We start from the raw sequence: 17,542 nt of genomic DNA on the forward strand, positions 1-17,542 counted from the left end.
GAAACCACTCTCAAGCCACACTGTGGGTGGGAGTCTTCCACTCCGGCTATTGTGAAGGACATCTACCCAGCCCAATCTTCTTTGGTTTGGATGCTGGAGCCAGTATATCAAACTCATAGTCCCCTGGCCTGACTAGCCCAGTTCCCCAGTTTTCTGTACATTTCAGGTGTTTCCTTATGCAGGAGACAAAAGCTGTCATGTGTGAGTCAAATGTAAATGTAGTCTTTTGCAAATGCAAATACATAAGATGGGACAGACTAGGAACACAGATGACTGCAGGAAAAAGCCAGGAGTGACAAGAAAACAGCGACAAAGAAGGGGCTGCAGGCTGAGTTAATCAAGGCAGGCTTTGGAAGAGAACTTCTTGAAAAGTTGAGCCTGGCTACAAGCCCAGAAAAGAGACAAGCGGAAAGACTCCTGGGCATGGGGCCCACGGAGGATTCAGCATAAGTCTCAAGTGTCAGGGAGATGCCTGGGGAGCAGTTGTACCCTAAGTTTAGGGCATTTCTTTCAAGGTTTGGGCCAGTAGAGAGTGATTAATTAGCCCAGTAGAGAAGCAAAGTCACCCCAAGAACTGAAACATAACTCTGGATGGGCAGTGACACCATGAAATGTGCCATTTCAATGTGTGTGGCCTATGCTGTCAGACTCTTGATTTCAGAATAGCTGGGTCTGACAGGGCTGCCACCAGCTTTAATCTCTCCCGTGGCAGAGAGCAAAGACAACAGGCCCGGACAGAGAGATTTCAGCTCAGAGGTGCCTTGCCATCTAACCGCTTTCTCTATGAAAAGCTGAAAACCACATAGATCAACCAAAGGCACAAAGATGTGAAGTAAAATGATTCACATCAGAGCAGATTTTGAACAAACAAACAAAAAGGTTCACAAGGGGCAGTGAATGCCAGGAGAAAAAAGTAACCCTCCCTTTAGGCTACCCCTACCATGTATATCGGTGGGGCACTATTTTCAATGGCCTTTCTACAGTCTTCCGTTACCTAAAATGCTTTCCTGGCTTTTCGTTTTTCCTGTGTACCCACAAATCCCTTAGAAAAACAACTGAAATATCAGTGTGTCAGTTTAATTTACTCTATTTCTTGTGGCAGTTTCCAGTTGAAATCATAAATGGAATTGAATCGATAACGTCTATGGAAGGAGATGCTGGAGAAATACAGCACTGGCTGGAAGATCAGAGGTCAACTGGAGACAAACCATCCATTAGATCTCTACAAACAAATTCATGCATGAGAGCCACAGTCTTGACCGTATCCTACCTGAATTGAGAGACAGTCTCAAGAACAGAGGAGTTGTGGGAGGACATCAAGAACAACATACATGAAAAAGGGGAAAGATCATTAAAAGATATCCAAAAGGGGGAACTGATCACAATGACCTACCTATAACCCCCTCCCAGGGGGAGGGACAACAGGCAAGGGGGTGGGGGGAGACATCGGACAGTACAAGACATGAAAAAATAATAATTTTTAAATTAACAAGGGTTCGTGAGGAAGGGAGGGAAAGAAGGAGGAGGAAAAGATGAGGAGCTGATACCAAGGGCTGAAGTAGAAAGAAAATGCTTTGAAACGATGATGGCAACAATATGTATAAATGAGCTTGAGACAATGGATGGATGGATAGTGATAAGAGTTGTACGAACCCTCAATAAAATGATTTTTTAAAAAGACATTCAAAAATGAACAAAGTGGATGGCAGGAGATACTGTAAAAATTGTTCTGGAACTGATGGAAGAATTGAGGAACCAAAAGAGATAGACAGAATATTTCAAATGATGTCTCAAGAAAGAGAGTAAAACATTACAATGCAATGTGCAAAGACTTGGAGTTAAAAAAAAACAACAACTAAAAACGAAGGGCGTGCTCAACACATCACAAGCTGAAAGAACGGAAGAAGGGAAAAAATCTAAGTCTTAAGTTTCTATATGGAAGGCTTCTGTGAACAAAATATTGAGTGACACGGGAATCACCAAAGGAAGATAGAAGATGCTCAACCACTTCAGGAGGCTTGTGGTGTTGAAGGGAGAAATCCGTGTTGCAATGAAGGCAATGGTGACAAACAAGGCTCCAGGATTTGATCGATAATTTACATGTTGCAGCAAATGCATAGAATGCGAAAAGTGCTCATTTGCTTTGTAAGAGAGCTCCCTAGTCAGCCAACTGTAGGAGATCCCTATTTATGTCCATCCCAAAGAAAAGTGATCCAATAGAATGTGCGAATTATCCAACAATATCATTACTATCACAGGCAAGTAAAATTTTGCTGAAGATAATTGAGAAGCTGTTGCAGGAGTGCATCACTAGGGAGCTGCAAGAAACTCAAGCCAGGGGCATGAGAGAACATGGAGGGAGGAACATCACTGCTCAACGGGACGTCAGATCGATATTGGCTGAAAGCGTGTTGTTGTTGTTGCTAGGCGCCAGGGAGTCAGTCCCGACTCATAGCCAGCCACATTACGTAGAACAAAACACCACCCAGTCCTACACCATTCTCACAATTGTTCTTATGTTTCGGCCCATTGTTGCCCTCACTGTGCCAACCCAGCATCAGGACTGTATTCTCTTACCAATCTCTGCTTACCAATTTATTCAATCTATGCTTAGCAAATAAGTCAAGAAGATGTCCTATATGAAAAAGAACACAGGACTGAAGGAAGACTGTGACATACAGATCAATATTCATCTTAATGCAGAAAGCAAAGGAGACTTAAAGAATTTATTGATGAAGGTCAAGGACAATAGGGCTCAGCATGGATTGCATCTCAATATAAATAAGATAAAAATCCTCACAACTGCACCAATAAGCAACATGATAAGAAAAAATTACTGAATATATTAAGAATTTCATCTTACTTGGGTTACACAATCAGCACTCAGGACAGCGGCCATCCAGAAATCAATGGACGTATTACACTGCAAAAATCTGCTTCAAAGGGCTTCTTAAACATACTGACAAGTAACGATGTCACTTTGAGAACCTGGCCCGAGCCGTGGTCATTTCATACCCTCGTTGTGTCTGAAAGCTAGACAATGAGTGAGAAAAACTGAAGAAGAATCAAGGCCTTTGAACTATGTTGGTGAGAATATTTAATATATTATGAAATGTCACAAAATAAAAAAAAAATCGGTCTTGGAAAAATTACCACCAGAATTGTTCCTTCCAAGTAAAGGACAGCAAGCTTTCACCTTACATATTTTGGAGATGGTTTCGGAAGGGACCAGTCTCCAGAGAAGGCCACTATGCTTCCTAAAGAATAAGTGCAGTGGGAAAGCGGAAGGTACCACAACAAGGCGGACCAGCACAGGGTCGAAAACAGTGACTTAGACATACAACCAGGGAGAGGATGGCTAAGGCCCGCCAGGGTTCATTCTATTATCCAGAGGGTAGCTATGCCTTGGAACCAACTCAACGGCTCCTCATACCAACAACAATCATCGTTGTCACGAGCCATTCAGTCTAGCCTTCTCTCACACACATCCTCCTGGAAGCTCTTTTGTGTATCTTCATAACACAGCACGTGTTCTTGTCACATAACAGGTGCTCCGTAAGTAGGAGCTTGGGAAATTGACAAAGAAGTCCCTTTAAGCAGAAGGTGAATGATGGGTATCCAGAGCACCCTGTTGCTCAATTAGTTCATATTGAGTTTTCCTTCAAAGTTCCCGGGTTTCACGCCTGTAGTGAATCTCCTCCTATGAAGCAAAACTTTGGGTCCCTAGCTTGTCTCTTAAAGGTTCACTCTAATTTCCATTCTCAAAATCAAATTGGACTATTTCTTTTGCCCCACCTGGCTTGAATTTGAAGGCGTCTCAGTAGCACAATGAATGTGTGAGCACTAAGCGGCTCACCGAAAGATTGGTGGTTCAAACCCACCAGCTGTTCTGTGGGGGAAAAAATGTAGCAAACTATCCTGAAAGGATGTATAGTCTTAGAAATCTGATGGGACAGTTCTACTCAGTCCTAGGGGCACTATGAGGCTGAATTTACTCAAAAACAGTGGGTTTCATTTTGGGGGTGGGGGGTACCGATTCTCTGAAACAGTGAGAGAGAAAAGAGAAACTTCGAGGACCTTGGAAGAGCACTTCAAGGTCTGTCTGATGTGGCGGAGGCAGCCAAGACCAGATGCAACACAGACTGTGACACAGAGACGGGGGCTCAGTGGAGCAGCACCGAGACTCTGGGGTACTTTCTCCTTATCTGGCCCAAGACTATAAAACTGCAGGACAGCATGAAGAGCGAGCTAACGTCCTGGTCCATGGAGAGACTTGACTGCACTTGGCTGAGAGGCTAAGGACCAGAGAGAGGCGTGGCTGCCGGCTGAGGAGACCAATGACTGCTGATCCCGACTGGTGGTGATGACTAACTTCCCCAATTGGTTTTACTTCGTGCCCTCAAGTCAGTTCTATCTCACGGCGACCCTCGGTGCAACAGAGCAAAACGCTGCCCATCTCGTAGCAGCCTCACATGTTCTTGTGCTTGCGCCCATTGTTAACAGCTCTGCGTCAAGCCACCTCCTCGAGGGCCTTGCTCTTTTGTGCTGTCCCTCTAGTTTAGCAAGCATGGTGTCCTTTTCCAGGGACTTCCCTCTCTGGACATCATGTCCAACACCATGAGCCTAAGTGTCAGCATCTTCGACTTCAGGGAGTATTCTGGTTCCGAATAGACTTGTTCTAAAACAGACTTGCTTGTTCCTTTGGCGGCCATGGTACTTTCGATGTTCATTGCCAACTCCGTCATTCAAAGGCATCGATGCTTCTTCAGGCTTCCTTATTCAATGTCCAACTTTCACAGGGATAGGAGGCAATGTAGAATACCATGGCTTGGGTCAGGTGCACCTTAGTCCATCCTTAAGTAAACTTCTTTCTTTATAACATTTTTAGAGATCTTGCGCCGCAGATTTACCCAATGCTGCGTGGCTTTTGATCTCGACACTACTGCTTCCATGAGCACTGATTGTGGATCCAAGGACGGTGAAATGCATGACAACGTTCTTCTTTTCCAGTCAGTTGCCCAGGTAGCTGTCTTCTTGTCACAGATGAGTAAGTGCTTCCTTAGCTTGTTGAAACATTCCGATTGGGATTCCATCAATCCCTGGAGCCTAGTTTTTTGGCTCCTGCTTTCAGTGCAGCTTGGACGTCTTCCTTCAGCACCATTGGCTCTGGCTCATATGCTACCTCCTGAAACAGTTGAGTGTCAACTAGTTCTTTTTGTTACAGTGAATTTGTGTATTCGTTCCATTTTCCTACATGATTCAGTACTTTGCCCATGAAATCTTTCAATATTTAAACTCGAATCTCAATTTTTTTCATTAATTCTTTCAGTTTAAGATACACTGTTACACTGAACATATTCTTCCTTTTTGGTTTTCTAACTAGCTGCATGCACATTTCATTTTCATATTTTACTTTGTCTTCTCAAGCTGCCCTTTGAAATGTTCTGTTCAGCTCTGTGACGCCATCATCTCTTCCATTTGCTTTAGCTACTCTATGATAAAGAGCATCTTTTATATTCTCTTCTGACATCTACTTTGATGTTTTCTTTCTTGTCTTTTTAATGACCCTTTGTTTACTTCATGAGTGTTGTTCTCCCACAGTTCATCAACTCTTCTGTCATTAGTGTTCAATGCAGCAAATCTGTTTGTTTTTTTTTTTTAGATGTTCTTGAAATTCAGATAGGATAGAATCATGGTAACTTTATGCATAGCATTGACACTTCCCTAATAAACCCTCTTAATTGTGAGTACTGTCTGTGAATTCTGTGTGGCAATGAATTATCGAACCCAGCATAGACGGAGAATGGTGTGGGAGGAGTGGTTGGTGTCAAAAGAGGTTAAAAAAATGATGGACCCTAAAGAACTGTCAGACTCCTAGCTAGTGGTGATAGGGAAGCCAGAGGAGGTCAGATATGGCCCTGCATTGCCATATACTGAACATCCCCGCCATCAACGGAGTCCTTAATTGGCACGTCCTCGAACCGCTGACCTGAAGTTAATACCTCACTATCTGGGTAAAGTTCCAAGGTAGAAATCAATGTCCCTTCTCCTCTTACCCTCGGCTGACCGTAACTGGACTCATCTGCTCTGGCTTCAGAGTCAGTCCCAGAATTACATCCAGCAGTCATGTTCTTCCATGCAGCCTGACTTCTTGTCGAAACTACTTGTATGTCAGCCTCTACCTCTCAAACCTCGATGCTCCTAAAATATCATTCCTTTGCTGTTCTGAAATACACAAGCATCACCCCCCATAAAAGGTGACCTTGTTCCTCACCTCACCTCCATCTTACTGCCTTTGTCACTTTCAACCTCTTTTCAGATCCAGTCATGGAAGAAATGTGCGCCTGTCGCTCTGTTGTGCATCCGTTCTTCTGACCTCAGCAACAGCTAAGGGCACTCCCTGGTCCACATGGAAAGCTAAGAAACCTATCATCACCATTATCATTACATATGGAGTATTTTCTGTAAATCCCATAACCCAGTTTCCTCTGGTTTTATCTTCTATCTTGATTCAGAAAAGGTATTATCTATTCCAACAAGTGACAAACAAAAATTTTAAAATCTTTTAAAAGAATATGCTTTGCTCATTTGCCGGACTACCATAGTCCCTGATTTCAAATGACCGCTAACAAAAGTATAATGCGATTAGAGTGATTGACACTCTGCACAAACCTTCTACCAACTAAAAGAAATGGGCATACATTTTAAAGGATGATTTTAACAGTGTTTTCACATGGTTGAGTTGATGATTTTTTCCCATCATAAGATCTTGATTTAATTAACTGGATGATTCCATATCAGTAGTTTGCTATCGCTGCCAGTGCTATCAAATGTGCAGCAATTTAGTCACTAGGAGAAGAACCACAATGACAAATTAAAAAGTATGTTTCTTCTTACAGTTTTGCTCATTAATAACAGTTACTTGATGCCTTATCAACAAAGATGTAAGGCCCTTGCTTTGTCTCACAGAGACTAGTGGGTAAAACACTGATGGGGATGCCTGTTATAAACACAAGGAAGTGTAGAGAGCCATTCATTTTCACAAAGTCACTTTTAAATTGGGGCGATGCTCATAAAATGTTTACTCTGACACTTTCCCCCTTTTTTCCCAGGACTAACAAGTACAGGGAAAAAAGACCAAGGACAAACGAGGGAGACTATATCTGTACTGGTCGCCAGGAGAGAAAGATGAAATAGCTCTAAAACAAATTAAAATGGACCCCTAAAGAGCTGCCTTTTTAACAAGAGCGCTTTGGCTCAGCCTTTTCCTTTCTCTACACTTCAGCAGAATGCTAAAGTTACGGAGGAAAAGTTAGTTGGAAGCTATAAGCCTCCCATCAGTACACCAGATGCAAGAAGACCTGCAGCTCACGTCATTCCTAATGGTCAAAGACTGAAGGCGTTTCCCCTAAGATCCCCAAAGACAAGAACAAGGCAGAGAGCTCGCCGTCATCGGTCCTATTCGACATCATGCTGGAGGTCCTAGCCAATGCAATACAGTAAGAAAAGAAGAGAAAATGCACGCAGGGATCAAGGAAAACATAAAAGGGTCATTATTTACAGAATAAATGATCCTGCATGTAGACACTCCCAAAGAATAAACACAAGTATTACTAAAATTAATAAGAGAGTTTAGCAGGTCTTAGCATATGAAACCCAAATGAATTTTTATAAACTACCAATGAACAGACATAAGCTAAAAAAGAAAAAATTAAAGCACCATTGATAAGAGCATGGAACAATATTTAATGCTCTGGAATAAGTATGTGCAAGATTTGTCGTTTTCATTCTTAACAATATCTTCTGAGGAATATAACTTTTTAAAATTTGTATGAAGTCCAACTTCTCATCTTTTTGCCCTCTTATAGCTTTTGAGTTTTGTGTTCTAAGAATGCTTTGAGTAACTCAAGATTATAACGATTTTCTCCAATGTTTTTCTCTGGAAGTATGACAGCTTATGTTTTATTGTCAGACTTATGATACATTTGGTTTTGTTACTTAGCAAGATAAGGAGTTCTGAGACAAGGAAGCACTAATAATTTCAAATTCAAATGACACAGAAGCTAAAAAATGGACAAAGCAGAGGGTTGGCCTGAAGTGTACACACACAGCTAATAACCCTCCTGTCAATTTCCCTGGATTAAAGCAAACAACTGCACTTTAATTACATAGTGATACAAGTTGATGCATATGCTAATGCCTTTGTCAGTTTTCCTATTGTAGAAATTCCTCAGTTGATCAACTAGACTGATAAAGAAGTGAGGCGTTCATTAGCCCCTAAGCACATCCATAGACCCAGCATACAACCATTATCAGTGGTACACCATCACTTTGAAGACCTCGTGGATTTTTACATCTGATGTCTCAATGTGAGTATTTGGATAAAAGAGCTTTCTCCTGCCACCATGAAGGGAGACTATGAGAAAAATTATGCAAATGCAGAATGATTTAAAATATTCTTACAATGTTGTCTGTATTAGACTCCATCTAATAGAAAATAAATTCATAAATTCCTGTACATATACTGAAGTCAGTTATCTTTATCTGTGACTGAAAAAAATAAGTCAGCTATATTTGACATATGCTTAATAGAGTCAAGATGTCATGCTTCCCCAAATTTATGATTTATTCAAATGGGTTATCCTTTTTAGGAGTATGTACAAATGGGTTCCTCCATGGTTGTATGTTAAAATGCATAACATAAAAGCCCTCAAGGGGTAGGCAGGACTTCAATCTTTGAAAGTAGAATATTCAAATCTCACCTGAGCTATTCAATAGCTATATACCACTTGGCAAGTTACTTCAGATCTCTGAGCCTCGTTTTCCTAATCTATAAATGAACTAAAAGTACTTTATACTACAAGCTCTTTTGGCCTTCCCCACAGCCCCACGGGTTAAAGGAGATTGCGTCTAAAACACTGGGCTTGGGGTCAAGCTCTGGCTACATGTTCAGTCTATGCCATTTCCTTCCTCCTGAATTTTTTCCATACACTAGAAATCACCTAAGAATTATTTGGGAGTCAAGCTACAAAATTGTGCATGTGAGAGGATGGAATACCATTATGATGGAGAGAAGGGAACACCATTGTGCATGGGAGAGAAGGGAAGGCCATTGTGCATGGGAGAGGAGGGAAGGCCATTGTGCATGGGAGAGGAGGGAAGGCCAATGCATATGCTTGAGCCTTGACATGAGATGGTATCACCTGTTACTGTTAATATACAAATCTGTATCTGTTGATATGATTTACCAGGCTATAAATGCCACACAAGAAATAGATAGGGAAAAGGAAGCCAAAGGTGGTAGTGGTGGTGGTGGTGGTGGTGGTGGTGGTGGTGATGGTGATGGTGATGGTGATGGTGATGGTGGTGGTGGTGGTGGTGATGGTGGTGGTGGTGGTGGTGATGGTGATGATGATGGTGATGGTGGTGGTGGTGGTGGTGGTGGTCGTGATGGTGGTGGTGGTTGTGGTGGTGGTGGTGGTAATAGTAGCAGTAATGCAGTAGTTAATATGTAACTCGTATGTGCCTGGCACTACGTTAAACATTTTACAAGCTGTAACTCATTTGATGTTCACAGCAATTCTGGGAGGCAGGTACTTTTATTATTCCCATTTTATTGATTGGAAGACTAAGAGAACAAAGGGAGTTTTCCCAAGGTCACATAGTTAGTAAGTAAAAAGGTAAGATTCAAACTCAGGCCATCAAACTTCAGAACCTCAACTGCCTCCTAAAGACCACAAAGGAGAGAACGTGTCTTCTTATTAAGAAGTGACATTTCCAAGTTCTAGTGGAGTGTTTTCATTCTCGGCCATCCAAACGGAGCTCTGTCCTACAAGGTAGCTATGAGTTGGAATTGACCTGACAGCAGTGGACTTGATTTTGGTTTTGGCCAGCCATATGCCTGTTCTACTTGCCCAGTTTTCTTAAACTACATAAGGCTTCTCCCATGAAGACTTACTGCCATGAGTCCTACTCATAGTGATCCGATAGCGCAGGTGGAACTGCACCTGAGTGTCTGAGACTCTTTATGGAAGTAGAAAGTCACGCCTTTTTTCCTATAGAGTAGCTGGTGGGTTCAAACTGTTGATCTTATGGTTAGGAGCCCAATGCATAACCACTACACCACCAGGTACCTTAAGAAAAAGCCCATTCACTAACCCACCCAAGGGGAGGGTATTGTTTATATCTCCACAGGAAAGGGAGAGAGAGACCAGACTTCTACCTGGTGCACCCTGGCTTGCAAACAACATACTGGCATGAAGCAGTGAACCAATAAGGAAGTCTGCAGGGCTGGCCTCAATCTAGCTACATGGACCCCTCCCCAGAAGAATGCATTACAGAGGACAGCACGGAAGCTACATCTTGGGGAGAGGAGTAGGTCTTCTCAGAACACACAGGAGCAAACTAGAAGGAAGAAGAGAGAGAGAGTGGACTGTATGCTGGCCCACCAAGCCCCAAGGATTATATTCCTGCTTGGAGCAGCCAATGCACATAGAGGACTGTAGGGCTGGCTCCACCACAAGACACGGCATCCCCTCACTGAGTCATAGTGCTTTGGGAGATAACACTGTAGACACAGTGTGGGAATCGTGCCTGGTTTGACCCCACCACACCAGGGCGAAACACGAAGGGAGTGCAACAGAGCAGCAAGGTGAACAAAGCAATGAAATTTGGAGGAATTCAAAAAATAGACTTCAAGGGCAGAGCTTGGCACCTCATCAGACTTGATCAGAAAACATTCGTAAAGGTCAACAGATGAGAGGAGATGGGTTAATTAGGGTGCGAGGTAGTACCGATGAAGAACACAGCTTTCCCTCAGATCCTGGATGCTTCCTCCCCCCAATTACCATGATCCAAATTCTACCTTGCAGGGCTGGATAGGGCAGAGGCTGTACACTGGTGCATATGAGGGCTGGAGGCACAGGGAATCCAGGGTGGATGATACCTTCAGGACCAAGGGTGTGAGGGGCGATGCTGGGAGAGTGGAGGGTGAGTGGATTGGAAAGGGGGAACTGATTACAAGGATCCACATGTGACTTCTTCCCTGGGAGAGGGACAACAGAGAAGGGGGGGAAGGGAGACTCCGGATGGGGCAAGATATGACAAAATAACGATGTATAAATTACCAAGGGCACATGAGGGAGAGGGGAGAGGGGAGGGAGGGGGAAAAAAAAGAGGACCTGATGCAAAGGGCTTAAGTGGAGAGCAAATGCTTTGAGAATGATTGGGGCAGGGAATGTATGGATGTGCTTTATACAATTGATGTATGTATATGTATGGATGGTGATAAGAGTTGTATGAGTCCCTAATAAAATGTAAAAAAAGAAAAGAGGAGAAAAAAATGATTAGGGCAAAGACTGTACAGATGTGCTTTATACAATTGATGTATGTATATGTATGAACTGTGATAAGAATTGTATGAGCCCCAATAAATTGTTTTTTAAAAATTGATGTATGTATATGAATGGATTGTGATAAGAGTTGTATGAGCCCCTAATAAATTGTTTTAAAAAAAAGGTCAACAGATGACCTAGCACTATTTATAGGCTTTTCTTTTTGTTTTTTCATGTCTGTCTATATGAGATAGGCATGATAAACAATCCCAAGTAGAAAACAGCCGAACCGGTGATTCTGGGGGGACATGGGAGAGAGGGAGGTGGGGAAAAGAAATGGAGGAGCCAACAAACCCAGTGACAAGGGAACAAGTGATCTAAAATCAATGGCAAGGAGGGTGTAAAATGTTGGTGGGGCTTGATCAAGTGCAATGTAACCAAGAGGTATTACTGAAAGCCAAATGAAGGTGGAACATGATAATGTGACAAGAGGACAGTAAAAGGAAATGAAGGAAAGAACCAGAAGGCAAAAGACATTTATAGAGGTCTAAATACAGGCATGTGTGTGTGTGTGTGTGTGTGTGTATTTATTTATTTGTTTATAAACAATAGGGACATAGATATATTGTTTGAGTTGACTAGAGAAATAAATTTATAGACACTTATATGTGTATAAGAAAGAAAGAGTAATTGCATATTGAGAAAACGCCCCAGCCCAGTCCAGATCAACTCCATAAGTTCAACATTAGCCCATATGTCCAATACTAGTCCAGACATTCTTCTTTAGACTCACACAGCACCTGCAATGATGTTGAATGCTGGAGGATCACAGGCCAGTGGGTGGAAAGTCTTATGGATCCAGTGATGGTAAAAGCATGTCAGTGCTGGTGGGGGGTCTCCACATGGCTCCTCCAGCTCCAGGGCTCTGGCTCCATCAACTTAGTTCCATGTAGCTTGTCAACAAAAAGACGAAGCAGAGAGTGTAGTGTGTCCCAACTCCAGGGAGGAAGACAGGAGTCCACAGAATCCTCAGGAGAAGGCCATGCCCACACAGAGGCCTCATTGACTTGTGACCTAAATGACAGGCTAGACTCCACCCCTTTACAGTTGACAGATTATGTAACTCCCACATCTATATACATATGTTAAATATTAAGGTAGCAGACAGACGTTGGGCCTCTACTCAAGTTCTCCTTCAATGCAAGAACACTTTTTTCTAATAACCTGACACTGTAGACAATTGGACATCACCTCACAGAAGGTTGACAAAGAAGGGACGAGCCAGCCAGGGTGCAGTGTAGCACCGACAAAACATACAACATTCCTCTAGATCTTTAATGCTTCCTCACCCCACTACCAGTTGTACCTTACAAATCTGGCTAGACCAGTGCATGTACACTGGTACAGATAAGAGCTCTTGACACACAGAATCCAGGACAGATAAACCGCTCAGGAACAAGAATGGGAGTAGCAATACCATGAGGGTAGAGGGAAGGTGGGGGGAGAACTGATCCCAATGATCAATGTATTCACACACACACACGCGCACACACACACACCCGGGGGGATGAACAACAGAAATGTGGGTGAAGGGAGACAGCAGTCTGTATAAGATATGAAAATAATAATAATTTATAAATTATTAAGGGCTCGTGAGGGAGGAGGGTGAGGGAGAGAAGAAAATAATGAGGAGCTGATACCAAGGACTCAAGTAGAAAGAAAATGTTTTGAAAAGGGTGATGGCAACATATGTACAAAAGTGTTTGATACAATTGATGTATGGATTGTTATAAGAGCAGTAATATAATGATTTTTAAAAGAAAAAGCCCATCAAAACAGTGGCTTCTGAGGGGATCTGCTGAGCCAGTTATGTTCCAGGCTGAGAGGACCATTTAGAAGGCAATATGACTGTTTGGGGAAGAATCCCAAAGGGGTCATCTTGGTAGATTTTCCCAAAGGACCCAGGATGGTCTTGGGCTCATTAGGAAAAAGTTTGAAGAAACTGATCACCATTCTGGTGACAAAGAAAGTTGTCCTGAGGAATTGTTTGGCGTGCTTTGGTTGTTCCTCATGGTGAGCATGCCCCAGCTCATTCTCTGAGGGCTGACCTTCCCTGGGAAACCTTACCCTGACCTTGTGCTTTCAGACTCAGAGAACACTGAAAAGAAACAGGATTGGATTCCCTTGAGGATGCCAAAACTGCTGCTTGGACGAGTTTAAACCCGAAGAGCACAGTCCTCAGGGAAGGGCTATCGAGAGGGCCATGCTGCCTTCGGAAGTATAGCCCACTAGATGGAGACCATGTCAAGAAAGGATAGCTTCACAGGGGATGTTTCGTGTTTAGGAAAGGTTTCTATGGTTTTTGTTAGGGTAGCAAGACTTTGGGACTTGCTCTTGTCAACAGCGAAACAATTGCCACAGGTACAATTGAGTGGCCTTGGTTACGGCCACCATGTGATGCAACCACCACCGCTAGGTGTTTTGTTTGTTTTGTTTTCAGTCCCCAAACCCTTTAGAGCAAGCAGGCATTGCATTGACACTCTCTTCTGCGGGTCTGTCTCACACAAAGAAAAGGTGGAGCAGTGCCCAGGCAGGGGCCCATGGCTCTGAGCCTCGGCCATTGTTGTGAAGGCCCCATCTGAAGTGGCCCCATGCACACCTGAGACACAGCACAAAGGTTAGGATGGAGAAGAGCAAAAGATGTTGCCCACCCCCGCCCCCTCGGCGGCATACTTTGAATTTGCATGCTGGAATTACTAGCGCAAAAGCTCAGCTAATCTCCTGGCTGGCATGATTGTTATTAGCATGCAGCGCACACATGCATATTCATCCAGATTTAAAGGAAAAAAATAAGCCTCCCTCATGGCTCTGCTGATAAACAACCCCCCAAAAAATCTCTTTCCCTATACTCAAATGAAACACATTTTGAAGTCTTGTCATACTTAAAAGTGATTTGCCCATACGTCTTTTATATGTTAATAACATTGTACACTGACTATTTCATTTCAAAGATCATCATTTGATTGGTTCCCACGTGATGCTGAGCACAATGGAAATGGATGCAGCAATCTCGGGTGCACTGGGGCAGCAGTCTCGTGCTAAAGCGCACATCACTGGCATCGGAACACGCCGAACACAGCTGCCGCAAAAGCCCAGGCCCGTATTTGTCAAGGCGGCTTCTTTCCAGACAAAACAGTTTAATTCCTTGTGTGGGGAGCAAGCCTGAGGTTGGGGGTGTTAGAAGAAGACAGAGAAGAGAGGGGGAGGATCGAAGAGGCATAATGAACCCAGAGTTAGGTACATGGCTGTACAGCTTTTGTAAGACTCTAACTTCTCTGTGTAACCCCATTATCTTCTCCTAGTTTGGGGGTATACAGCCAGTGGTGCTCAACCAGGGAAAATATTAGACACCGCCCCCCCCACCGCCCCGCCAGACTCTTCCTGCAGAGGCCCTGGTTCAAATCAAGGGTGTCAGCGAGTGCAAAGACAACACGCAAAGCAGAAATAACCTGGCCACTGGTCCTCAGATGAGCTGATGTCCAGCCCAGACTGAGCTCTGTGTTAAGTCCTCAGGCCCGGCAGACCAGAGATTCAAGCAGGCCACACAGGGGGCAGGTTTGGCTGCATAAAGGCACTTGGGAAATGGGTTAGGCCAACAGTTGCAGAAGACAAGGCTGAGACAGGAGCCCTGGTGGCTTAGTGCCGAAATACTTGCCCAGAACCAAAAATGTCAGTACTTTGAACACCGCACCTCCCCCACCCCTGCCCCGCCCCGCCCAGCCCAGTGCTTTCAGGAGAAAGATGTGGCAGTTGGCTCCCGTGAGGCTTACAGCCCTGGACATGTCCACTCTGTCCTAGAGGGTTACTATGGGTCAAAAGCACTTCGATGGCCGGGAGTTTGGCTTGGGTTTCAAATAGGAGCCCTTGAGTGGTACGATGAATGTCCTTGCTGCTAACTAAAAGATGAGAGATTGGGCCCCAGAAAAAAGAGCTGATGATCCACTTCCAAGAACGATCCACTGAAAGCCCTACGGGGCACAGCGTGCTGTGGGGATGCCCCGAGCTGACACCGACTCTCTGGCAAGGGCTGGAGGTAGTGGTGGCAGCCTGAGACCGCCCAACGAGCATCTAGCCCTGAAAGTATGAGCAGAACACAGAGCTACAAGAATACAACCGGAGATAAACCTCAAATGCCCAACTCACAGAATGCGAAGTATAAAAAATGATGCAGGCCCCTTGCCAGGGAGTTACCTCCAATACACACGCATACACACACGCACGCACGCACGCACAACTAATTATACAGTGAAAAGGGGCCCTCAACAAGATGGATCGACACCGAGGCTGTAACAAGGGGCTCAAGCCTAAGAACAATGATGACGATGATGTAGGAGCGGGCAGTGTTTTATTGTGATGCAGATACTAGCACACCGAACAACAGCATTACGACAAAATGCATCTCCCACGCATTTCCACCTTTGATAGTTTCAAAAATTACTAACATTCTGCGATTATTCACCTCTGCGACATAAGCCAACCAGCCCTCCAAAGCTGCTCAAGAAACACCATACCACCTCTCACAATTCTTGGAGTTTCTTGACTCTTTTGAGTAGGGGTACGACCACCTTTACTCCCACACTTCTAAATTGACCAGCCCCAGGATCATTCCGTGCACCCAGAGTCCGTCCTAGGTCAGGCATTGTCTCAGACACTTTCAGGTGCCTTAGACCAAGTGACCCGGGGCCTGTGGCCACAGAGCCTGCCATTGCCTTGCCTTGGTTCCACCTAGGTTCCATTCCCAGCTACCCCCTGGACCAACCACGGACTCCTGGGCAAGGGGCCGTAGCCTTTCTGTGCTCGCTTGGTTTTTTGTTTTTTTTCTTTCTGTGCCTTCATGTCTTCCTCTCTGAAGGGAGAAGATAATGGTACATACTGCAAAGTGGTTTTAGGAATTAAATAATTTAATACATTGTTTAAAAGCTTAGAACCACGTTTGGCGCACTGTAAGCACTCAGTAAATGTTAGTAATTATTTAGTCCACCCTGACATCATAGGAGAAACTCTTCAGGGTCTGCAATTTATAGATGAGGGAACTGAAGCTCCGTTTCCAAGGATAACATCCTCAGATACACGCGTTCATGTAGAAGACTGTGTGTCCTCATTTGGGCTGAAACAATAACTCTGTCTACGAAAATCAAAAGAGCTTTGTAAAATACTGTTACCAAACAAAGAGCTTGCTGCCATTGAGTCAATTCCAACCCATAGGGACCCTACTGAACAGAGTAGAAGTATCCCTTTGTCCTTTGGGTTTCCTAGGCTTTAAATCTTTACAAGAAGCAAAAAGGCACTTCTTTCTCTTACAGAGCCACTGGAGGGTTTGAACTGCTGGCCTTGTGACTAGCCGTCCAACGCATAACCCACTACACCAATGGGGCTCAAAGTACCATTAAACCCCCCCCCCCAAAAAAACCCCACAAATGTATAGCAACCCTATAGGACAGGGTGGAACTGCCCCATGAGTTTCTCAGACTGTAACTCTATAGGAATAGAAATCCCCGTTGTTCTCCCATGGAATGTCTGGTGGTTTTGAACTGCTGATCTTGCAGATCACAGCTCAATGAGTAACCACGAAGCCACCAGGTCTCCGAAGCATCCTTTGGAAGCTAAAATCACCTGTGCACAAACTGCAGCTGATTTCCTGGTAGATGGTCTACGTGTGAACCTGAGGTTGTTTCCCCTCTCCCACCTGCAGACCTGCTTCAATCCCTTGCCTGTCTGCAGTCTTTTGACTGAGCTTACCTGTTTTCTCTGGGCCCCTGTGGAGCTGTGGTGGGGAAATCTGGGAAATTCATGTTCTAATATCTTGCTTGAATGCAGTTCAAAGGTGCTGTTCTGGTGTAAACTTGGGATTTTACTTAAGAGCCCCGTTTTTCTAAAAATCTGAGTGCATATTCCAGAAAGGGTATATATTTGTGGACAGGGGGTTGTTAGTACTCATTAAGCTTAATGCAAAGCAAATGCATAATATTTCAATGATATTAACCCTAATTAGAAGTCAGCAGCTTGAGAGGCAGAAAGCACAAAGACTACTGCTGCATTGTTTGTCAGCACAGGCCGCACACCAGCATTACCTGGAGAGCTTTTAAAACATATGAACACCTAAGCTTCGCCCCTTGAGATGCTGCTTTAATTGGTCTAGGATGGAGCCC

The 17,542-nt window shown here is 44.0% G+C and overlaps 1 protein-coding gene across 1 annotated transcript in view; it reads right to left on the reverse strand.

Moving 5' to 3' along the window:
- MSRA (methionine sulfoxide reductase A) overlaps positions 1-17,542 on the reverse strand; it is a 563,445-nt gene that overhangs the window by 392,612 nt on the left and 153,291 nt on the right. The window lies entirely within an intron of this gene.

Source organism: Tenrec ecaudatus, chromosome 8 (genome assembly GCF_050624435.1).
Source record: "Tenrec ecaudatus isolate mTenEca1 chromosome 8, mTenEca1.hap1, whole genome shotgun sequence".
In the NCBI taxonomy this organism is placed as follows: domain Eukaryota; kingdom Metazoa; phylum Chordata; class Mammalia; order Afrosoricida; family Tenrecidae; genus Tenrec; species Tenrec ecaudatus.